Source organism: Pinus tabuliformis, chromosome Q (assembly GCF_031772625.1).
Source record: "Pinus tabuliformis cultivar Carrire ecotype Pingquan chromosome Q, CPIR1, whole genome shotgun sequence".
In the NCBI taxonomy this organism is placed as follows: domain Eukaryota; kingdom Viridiplantae; phylum Streptophyta; class Pinopsida; order Pinales; family Pinaceae; genus Pinus; species Pinus tabuliformis.
Window position 1 is genome coordinate 1,197,726,667 of NC_142296.1, and position 10,675 is coordinate 1,197,737,341.

Sequence of the window (10,675 nt, forward strand, 5' to 3'; positions counted from 1 at the left end):
GTTTTGTAAGTTTTTCCCCTATTCCTAGATGTTTTACGTAACCCATTCACAGATCCTAGTTATTTATGGGATTTCACAGTTACATGGAGGATACATTTTACTTATTAGATTTGGTTATGGTGATAATATGATTTATGATTTACATCGAGGATACATTTTACTCATTAGATCTGGTTATGGTGATAATATGATTTATGATTTACATGATATTGCTAAGGAGGATAATTCTATTTCGAGTTTTCGGAAAGCAAGTCTTAAAAAATCACAATGAATTGTAGATGGCATTTTGAGAAAACACAAATCATCAAGAACAAAAAGCTTTGCAGCTGAGCAACAAAACAAACTTGTAGATGTAAGTGCATGATGTCCCATGCACCCCCTCAGTGTCGATGAGTAGCACCTACCATATTTCAAATTTTATTTGCTTGAAATGAAATTATATTCTTTGCAATGGTCACTTTTCAATATTTTACAGTTTGTAACTTGATTGGATTGTATGATAATTTAGAAGCAGGTGTATTTGACTAACTAGGAGAAGTCTACATACCTAGTAGGACAAATTTGAAAACAATGAAGTGAAACTTGTGTCATCCCAATATAGAGAAACTTAATAAAATTGTCAGGCACTTATTTCTTCATCGTATGTGGTCATGATATCAACGCGAAGAGAGTTGGGAGGGGAAATGGGTAGTAAAATGTATCATTAGCTCTAAAGTTGAATATATTTTGGCTTGTTCTCTAGAATTGCAACAATAGTAGTAACTTTGTGTAATTCTATTTGTAGGTTATGAACCCTAATTTAGCAACACCACCGTAAACATAGATAATTGAGAATTTTGAACGTGTGATAGACTCGGTGGAGAGGAATGGTATACCTCTCAAACTTATCATCTGCATAAAGCCTCAACAAGATAATAAGCACCATAATTTATGGTGGAAATCCTCATCGTTTATATTTATTTATAGCAATGAGGGTCTATACAGTTTTAATGTTTCATTATTAAATACAACAATAAGCCCATTTATGTTTTAACTCTAGCTACTGTAAATGTTTTATGCGAGTTAAAGTTTGGGTTCTGGACCCAGTGTTGCTTGGGTAGTCAGTGTTGAAAAATGCAAGCCTGATTACATTGCTAATGTTATATTGAAAGTAAACGCAAAGTTATGAGTTTTATTTGAGGATAACTAGCTTTGTATATCAAATACCTTTCTTGATTTCATCATGATTATACTATCATTTGGATTTTGAAAAGATTGGTGGGCAGAACTCATTATTGGTTGATGAGCAAAAAAAGCAGCTTCCCGTTATGTCATACATGCCTTTTGTAATAATTGACCCTAATAAGTTTAGATTCCCTTATGACTTGTGACAATGCCAACTCCAAACCTCGTCAACCTTTTCTACTCTATTTTTGGTGTTGTACCTAAATCCCATATAAGAGCGATCTATAGACTGAGCTTAATGGGAAAGAAAAAGTTTTAGGGATGAAAGAAAACAAAATGGATCTAGAGGTTATTGCACAATACACGGTTCTAACTCTCCATCAATACATCATCTCTCATGGGAAACAAGAGGACACCATCTGTTTTAGGGCTTCGCATGCCTCTCAAATCTCATCATGAGAATCTACACAATGACAATACTAACAACAACCACAACATTCAATCTCCCTAATGATGTCTGGACAACTAATTGGATTAAAGATACAACCATATCATAACCAAACTCATTTCAATGCACAATAATTTATTTGTACCCATAGTCCATATCTATATAGCAAGCAGTAAAACAATCCCATTTTTCACCTCAATATGTTCATCAAGTATCGAGACTCCATGAGAAGCAAAAAATACAAGGGTCAAATTCCCCACAAACATCTTTTAGTAATCCTCATTTTTGTTAACAAGAGGAGAAATAACAACAAATGTAGCTAGGTTCGGCAACACTATCCAATTCTAGGATGTTGTCGCTTACCACTCCACCATTAATGCTGGTCGGTGGCCCCACAGAGAAACTCAACAAAGAAATGGGGTTTGTGTTGAAAATTGTGATGAGAAATGTTAAAAATAACATCAGGAAAATCCTAATTTAATTTGTCCTTGAATTAAATCAGGAATTAAATTGTAATTCTATTCTCATAGCAACTTGTAACATTTAACTAAGTTAATTTGATGTAGTTGGCTCAGTAAATTCGAGTTGGAAGTTTATCTAGAGTCATGTAGAGTGATCCCTATATTTTATGGGTCGAGGTTAAGTTCTTGTTCGGTTGTAATTATTTAATTCAGTTTAACTGAGTTAAATTCAATTAAACTAGTTCTAAATGTTGGAGGAACTAGTGAGAGGTCAAGTGAATTAAATTGGATTTAATTCACATGCAGTGATCAATTAGATAACTAATAATTCACTAAAAAATTACTCATGCATGTCAGTTCAAAGGAAGACCCAGTTGAGATTAGTGTTTAGGGACAATGTATTATCAATTGTAAAATCATCTAAATTAAATTGATGGTGCATGCAATCAGAGGAAGGCCTATGAATGGATTGCACAGTTATGAGTGAGGAATTTCCTAATTAAAATGGGCTAATTCCCTAGGAAATTGTGAAAAGAAGTAGGATCTTGACAAGCAAGTATATTTAACTAAGTATTGGCTTGAGCTAGTTTGTGAAGCATTGAGATAGATTGTACTTGTGCATAGATTATTTGCTTTGAACGAGCATTGTATTTTCTTCTTAGATCTTCTTATTAATGCAATATACAAATAACAAGGGTTTTGAGCTGTGGCTTTCCCTAGAAAATTATTGTGTTATGTGATTGAATTTATTCCTTTTCTTCTTCTTGATTTCATCGACCAATTTTTGTTTCCACTCAAGAGTAGAGTAGATTCAAGTAAATTGTTTTAGCATAGTAGAATCTGCAGTTTGAATCTACAAGAAAAATCTACATGGTATGGGAGCTGAAATCGCTATAGAAGAGGAGAATACAAGCTTGTTGTGTAAGAGAAATCGAATTTGAAATTTCATACTTCAAAGCCAACAAGATCTCGTTCTACGGTTTGAGACTTGAGTGTGCCCTTGAGGGTAGCTCAAATTCCATAGCATGGAAGGACAAGATGGAGGCAGTGTTGGAAGACAATGGGTTGAAGGAATTCATATATCATGATATCTTGAAGCCTCCAACATTTGCTGCTAAAGATCTAGAAGAATGGAGGAAGTGTGTGGAAAAGGCAAGAAGGATTATCCTAGAAGGAGTTCAAGATCATATTTTCTCGAATCTCCACAGTAAGGAAAATCCATTTGCAATGTGGAAGGAATTGATGAACTTGTTTCAAAACAATAGTGACCACAGAAAGCTGGAACTAAAGGAAATAGATAGAAAAATCAAGATGGAGAAGGGTGACGCAATCCCGAAGTACTTGACCAACTTCACGCAATGTCAGGATGCTATGCTCTTGACCTGCGAGAAATTCCAGAATGCCAAATATGTGAAGAAATACAACCGAGAACACAGAATAAAATGATAAAAATAGAAAGTATTTTATTATTCAGAGATCAAAGCAATGTTCACTTTCATCTTCGAGGGGACAACATCCAGTAGAGCAGATCTCGATTACAAAATAAGAATTGATGATCTTTCCCTTCTAACTACAAGTATTTATAGTTAAATGACCTTCAACAACCTAACGACTAGTGGTCCTTTGCATAACATGGGTTAACCACTTTATTTATTAACTATGGACCATTGAAAGTAACGGTAGTCCCTTTCTTAAATGTCGGTCAACCACTTACAATTATTAATATGGGATTTATTAACTCTTTAACTAACTATAACTATGACTCGACCCTATTACATAAATAAAGGGGTTAAGATTGGACCCTAACATGCCCTTTCCCATGAAAAGAAGCCTTGTCCTTGTTATCACTCAGGTTGTCCTTAAAGCTCCAGAAAAGGATACGACCGAGGTAACCACAAACCAACTTTGGACTGCAGGTTCTAGCCAACCTGCAATCAGAGAGGGCTCTCTCTTTATGATTTAGCTTTGTTTGAAAAGGATTTTAGGCTAGGTCTTGAGTTCAGAGGGTTTTTGTTTTGTTTTGGTGAGAAAATTGATTTTTCAGATAGAGAGGCAGAGCATAGTCTAAGGGTTTCGAACCATTGGGCGTGGAGTCGAGGAGAAAAACTGCTGGTGCTTTTCCTTAATAACAGTAAGGGAAAATGGAGCAAGATAGCTGGGCATGAAACAATGTTTCAGGTTAAAGGGATGGAAAGAAATGCTAAGTAATGAGAGGCAATTAAGAATCTCTCAATTATGCTTAACAGGGGAAGACAACAGGGCGCTACCTAGGGGCATTTAAGAATCCCTAGATAATTGGCCAACACAGGTGAATCAGGGTAAACATGAGCCAGAAGGAATTCATATTCATAACCAATTCAATCAGAAGAAAACATAAAGAAATAGCAGAAATTGAGCATAGAGAGTACTTAAACTAATTCTAGGCTATTCTTTCTTCCTGCTACTTAGATAGTGGTAAACAATAAACAGAGGTAAGATGCACTTATTGTTTCAGGCTGCAGCACGAGAATTCCATCTTCATATTTCCATAAACATTCATTCACACCAGACAGTTTTCCCTCCAAGCTTTCGGCATCCTTTGATTATTGAAAAACTTAGGTATACACAGCGAGTCCCTAGTGAACTTCTCAATTGACCCACCATTAAAACTATACAAAGGGTGGTACATATAGGGAAAAAACTCTATCTATTGTTTTTATTACATCTTGACCTAATTAGGTCATAAAGGAAAATGACTACTTAACCTAATTCTATCCATAAATAAATGCAAAATATATCTCGGGCTGTGTTGGGGGCAGCTGTATCAAAACTGAATAAATGATGCTGTCCTTCGTGGCTTGCTGGAGTGTTTTCTGAAATAAATGAGTATGGGTTTCTGCACCTTCGTTGTTTGTATGCATTTAAAGCTTTAACTGTGATTTTAGGGCAAGGATCGGCTTACGCCTCCTGATTTGACTTTCTGGGGGCCTCATAAATGTTCAGGTGCCTTGAGCCCCTAAAAAATCTTGACTGATACTCTTTGACTCTTCTTCTTCCTCTGATACTCTTTGACAAAATCTGGATGGCTGATGTGATATGTTGCGGGTCTAATCACCAGTAAATGGCCTCTGCTCGGCCTCTGCATCAACTGGAATTGTTTTCTGTTCCTTCTGGTATGCTCTGTGAGGAAAACGGGTCATTTTTGCGCCTTTTTGGGCTTCCTGGGGCCGCATGATGAGAAGATTCCCTAAAGATTCCCTGAAGATTCTCCATTTCGGCCTAAAAAATCCCGCGGCGCAAATCGCTCATCAAAAACTGCCTTAGAATTGGATTCCGGGGATCCGACGTGCGATTTTCGCCTCTGCGTGCAAGAAGGTTGATGATGACGTCAGCATGACGTGACGCTGTACAGCGGGTGATGTCAGCATGACATCAGCAAGACGACGTGGAGATGACGTCAGCATGACGTCATCCTGTATCGACGATGATGTGGCAGGAGGCCATGCAGGCAGGTGACTCGACATGGTGACTAGGCAAAGGGGTTGACGCAAGCAGTGACTGGGCGGAGGGTGACGTGGGATGTGACGTCACGGGCGGTAAGCAGTTTTGTGGCACACCTCTTATGGGCAAAGGCGATCTCGGGGGAGAGGGCTCCGCCACACCCCAGAGCTTGACATGTGGCGGGAGTACGACGGCAAAACCGCCAAACTCCCAGACGCTAAAGCCCGGGCGTGTTGCATATAGGAAAGCCCGCCCACCGTAGATCTGTGGCGGGCCAGATCTAACGACTGGCAAAAGATGGGTAACGACGGCGAGTTAGAGGGTGGGGATATTCGCGAGAATATTCGCTTTTTAATGTATCGCGGCGGTGGGTTAAAACATAGGGAATGGGGTTTTTATGTGAAAAAACGGCGCGAGTTAATATTCATGCACAGAACGTAGGAAAAAGGTGCAAAAAATGGGTTTTTGAAGGTTTTTTTAGGGGTTTTTGGGGGGAGGATATTAATCTGGCCAGGTGTCAGATTAATCCCTATTATGACTCAGATGGGCTAAAGACAGCCCCAGATGGACTGTGATTTCCCGGACTTAGTATAATTATGGCTATCATGCCAGGGAGGGGATATTTACATAGGGGAGTTTTATATACATGATTTTAATAGGGAAAGGGAAAACTGATAGGGGAGTTACATAATAAAGTTAATAGTTAATATGAAGGTGCAAAGAGGGTGCTAAGGTATGAGACCTTAGGCTTTGTTGGGGAAGAGAAGGCTCACAGATGATGAGTGATCAGTCCTTGAGTAAGGCAAATCCTTACCAAGGCGAATGTCATGGAGATGATGAATCTGAGAGGCTGAAGCAGATCTTGACCTCTTGGGGGATGTTAGTAAGTGACTTGGGGGGAAATGAGAAGAAGGGGAGGTTAGTGAATTCCAGCTTGAGTACCTCCTTTGAATGCAAAACTGCCTGATAACTGTGATAAAAAATGGAATATAGCAGTGGCAATTGGACCAGGATACTTTCATGGCATCTTCATTGGCCTGTTCTGGAAATATGGAACACTGCAACCTGCAAAGTATGACATATTTGGCATGTGAAAATGTCAATCATGAAAAATGAATACCTGCTGCAGTAGGAGGCTAACAGTGGCTCCACTTGGGGATGGCTTTTCCTTGTGAAAAGTCAAGAACAGCAGGTCAGACTGCCTTGTATTCAATTGCTGTTGTATTCTGCAAAATTTGCTTGGCCGGTTGCCTTATTAATCCTACCTACCTACCCTAACCAATACTTTCTCTGGTTTTAGGTGTAATGAAACATCGAATGCAGCCACTTAAGCATTATAAACATGATTGGCCCCTGTTGCTTGTGCTTGCTGTTACCTGAAATGGAGATCTTGTAATCTGATATGGCTTTATTAATCTTTGAGAAGATCAGGAAGCTGCTGACCTTCTTTGCTGAAACAAGAAACTGTACAAAAGTGTCCTGTAGCATATATACATTATTGCTAGACTGACTTGAAGAACTGTACAAAAGTTTGGGATGGTTATCATGCTTTGAAATTGGTGAATCATCCACAACTCGATTTTGAGCTTTGCAGCCTGCTAATGGAGAAAAGCAGTGATTTACCTCATCATTCTGCCTACCAGCAGATAGGTCATTCAAAACTTGCAGAGGTGCTTGCCATTTACAATCTGGCTGGAATAGGACTTGACTGATTTGCACAGGCTGCTCCTCTTCTTCTTCTTCAAATAACTCAGATGGCTGAAAACAAAGAGGCAGGGGATCCACTTGGATTATTTGATCATATGTTGCTGCTTCCAAGTCTTCCTCAATCTGATATTCGATGGCTCTTTGGGTTTGCAAAATTAGAGGCAATACATTTTGAACAATGATTTGACCATCCTCCGACGGTCAATATTAACCCTTGCTGATACTTGCTTATTAATTGCATGATAGTTGTCTTTAATATATTGAAAAGATTCAAAACAGAAAGGTAAAGTTCCTTCACTGAAATCAACACACTCTGCGTTTTCTTTCTTTTCTTCATAGCTGAGATGGGCACTCTGATCTTTGTGTTCAGGCAGCTGATCCTGAATTGTGCTTTCTGTCAAAATAGGCTATGATTCCTCTGCGAAGCTGATTTGGTCGTTAGTTTCATAATCATCATCATATTGATCATATTTTGGCAGACCATTGAAATAAGAGAAGCTATTATATTCATACATTATATCAGGAGGCTGCTCCATCATGTATGGCGGTATGAATATGTCATTTGTTTTGTGGCAGGTTTGTTCATGAATATCATTACTTTCCTTTTGCAAAACAGATATGTTCTGGTGCTCTAAACATTCAACTTCTATTGTGAAAATCTGGTTTAATTCCTCTGCTTTCTTTACAAAGATATCAAGTTCATCCCCTTTTTTTGCTTTCAACCTCATCTCCCTAATTTTCAGATTGACCTCTACATCTACTGCCATGTTCTGCATCTATTGCATAGTAGAGGGGCTCCTTTCTCTCAGATGAAATTCTATTTCTGGATCAAATGCTTTTGGATAATGTAATAGAGCCAAATCAGGGGGAGGTCTTATATTCAATGGTATAGAATGATAAAATTGATTGAATCGGTCAGAAAATTGCTGAACAGATTCATTTGGAATCCTTTTTAAGTGATTATATTCCTCTATGAGTGCGAGGAAATTGACTTTCATCATCCATCTATCAAGGAAGAGTTTGAAAAACTGCTGGAGATTTGAGATGCTTGCCTCAAGCAATGCTTTAAACCAAGTCCTAACTTCACTTTGTAAAGAAAGGGAAAACAGCCTAACACTAACATCCTCATCTTCCACTTAAAAAATGTTCAAATAATCTTCAAAAGCCTGAATGTGCTTTTGGGCAGTAACTCCTTTCTCTCCATCAAATCTTGGGAGACACATGGGATGATTTTTGGGCAAAAGGTTTAAGCACAAGAGGCAAAATGAGTGGCTTATATCTATCAGGAACCTTACGAGGCAAGGGATTGTGTACAGGGGCTAAATGATTGGGTTCGGTATGAATAGGGATAGGATGATTGGATTTAACGGAAGAGTCCCCCTTGACCATGAGGTGATGATCATCAGCATTGAGAGGTTGTTGTTCTAATGTGCAAGGAGGGCTTTCTTCAACATCTTCTAAAGGGAAAGCATAAAAGTTAAATTTAAACAATATGTACAACAAGATTTTATGGAAGAGAAAGAACATGACCTCTTGGATCAAAATCCAGGTAAAAAGCCTAATCTGCTCATACATTTCTTTTGGGTTCATCTCTCCAGTGGAGTCTTTATTATGAGGATTATGTGGAGTCGCCAGGTGAAAGATCAACTTTGGAGTGTCTGATCTCTGTCCACCATCAAAGATCAGAACTAAACTTTGAAAAAGCAGTTCTGAAGGTCTGGTTCTCTCATTGGAGATTTCTTACCTTCTTCGTGAAACTATCTGAAATTATCTAAGGAAGTCCCCAGCGGAGTCACCATTATGTTATCACTCAGGTTGTCCTTAAAGCTCCAGAAAAGGATACGGCCGAGGTAACCACAAACCAACTTTGGACTACAGGTTCTAGCGAACCTGCAATCAGAGAGGGCTCTCTCTTTATGATTTAGCTTTGTTTGAAAAGGATTTTAGGCTAGGTCTTGAGTTCAGAGGGTTTTTGTTTTGTTTTGGTGAGAAAATTGATTTTTCAGATAGAGAGGCAGAGCATAGTCTAAGGGTTTCAAACCATTGGGCGTGGAGTCGAGGAGAAAAACTGCTTGTGCTTTTCCTTAATAACAGTAAGGGAAAATGGAGCAAGATAGCTAGGCATGAAACAATGTTTCAGGTTAAAGGGATGGAAAGAAATGTTAAGTAATGAGAGGCAATTAAGAATCTCTCAATTATGCCTAACAGGGGAAGACAACAGGGCGCTACCTAGGGGCATTTAAGAATCCCTAGATAATTGGCCAACACAGGTGAATTGGGGTAAACATGAGCCAGAAGGAATTCATATTCATAACCAATTCAATCAGAAGAAAACATAAAGAAATAGCAGAAATTGAGCATAGAGAGTACTTAAACTAATTCTAGGCTATTCTTTCTTCCTGCTACTTAGATAGTGGTAAACAATAAACAGAGGTAAGATGCACTTATTGTTTCAGGCTGCAGCACGAGAATTCCATCTTCATATTTCCATAAACATTCATTCACACCAGACAGTTTGCTCTCCAAGCTTTCGGCAATCTTTGATTATTGAAAAACTTAGGTATACACAGCGAGTCCCTAGTGAACTTCTCAATTGACCCACCATTAAAACTATACAGAGGGTGGTATATATAGGGAAAAAACTCTATCTACTGTTTTTATTACATCTTGACCTAATTAGGTCATAAAGGGAAATGACTACTTAACCTAATTCTATCCAGAAATAAATGCAAAAGATATCTCGGGCTGTGCTGGGGGCAGCTGTATCAAAACTGAATAAATGATGCTGTCCTTGGTGGCTTGCTGCAGTGTTTTCTGAAATAAATGAGTATGGGTTTCTGCACCTTCGCTGTTTGTATGCATTTAAAGCTTTAACTGTGATTTGAGGGCAAGGATGGGCTTATGCCTCCTGATTTGACTTTCTGGGGGGCCTCATAAATGTTCAGGTGCCTTGAGCCCCTAAAAAATCTTGACTGATACTCTTTGGCTCTTCTTCCTCCTCTGATACACTTTGACAAAATCTGGACGCCTGATGTGATATGTTGTGGGTCTAATCACCAGTAAATGGCCTCTGCATCAACTGGAATTGTTTTCTGTTCCTTCCGGTATGCTCTGTGAGGAAAACGGGTCATTTTTGCACCTTTTCGGGCTTCTGGGGCTGCATGATAAGAAGATTCCCTAAAGATTCCCTAAAGATTCTCTATTTCGGCCTAAAAAATCCTGCGGCGCAAATCGCTCATCAAAAACTGCCTCAGAATTGGATTCCGGGGCTCCGAAGTGCGATTTTTGCCTCTGCGCGCAAGAAGGTTGATGATGACGTCAGCATGACGTGACGCTGTACGGTGGGTGACGTTAGCACGATGACATGGCGGGATGACGTCAGCATGGCGTCATCCTGTAGAGATGATGACGTGGC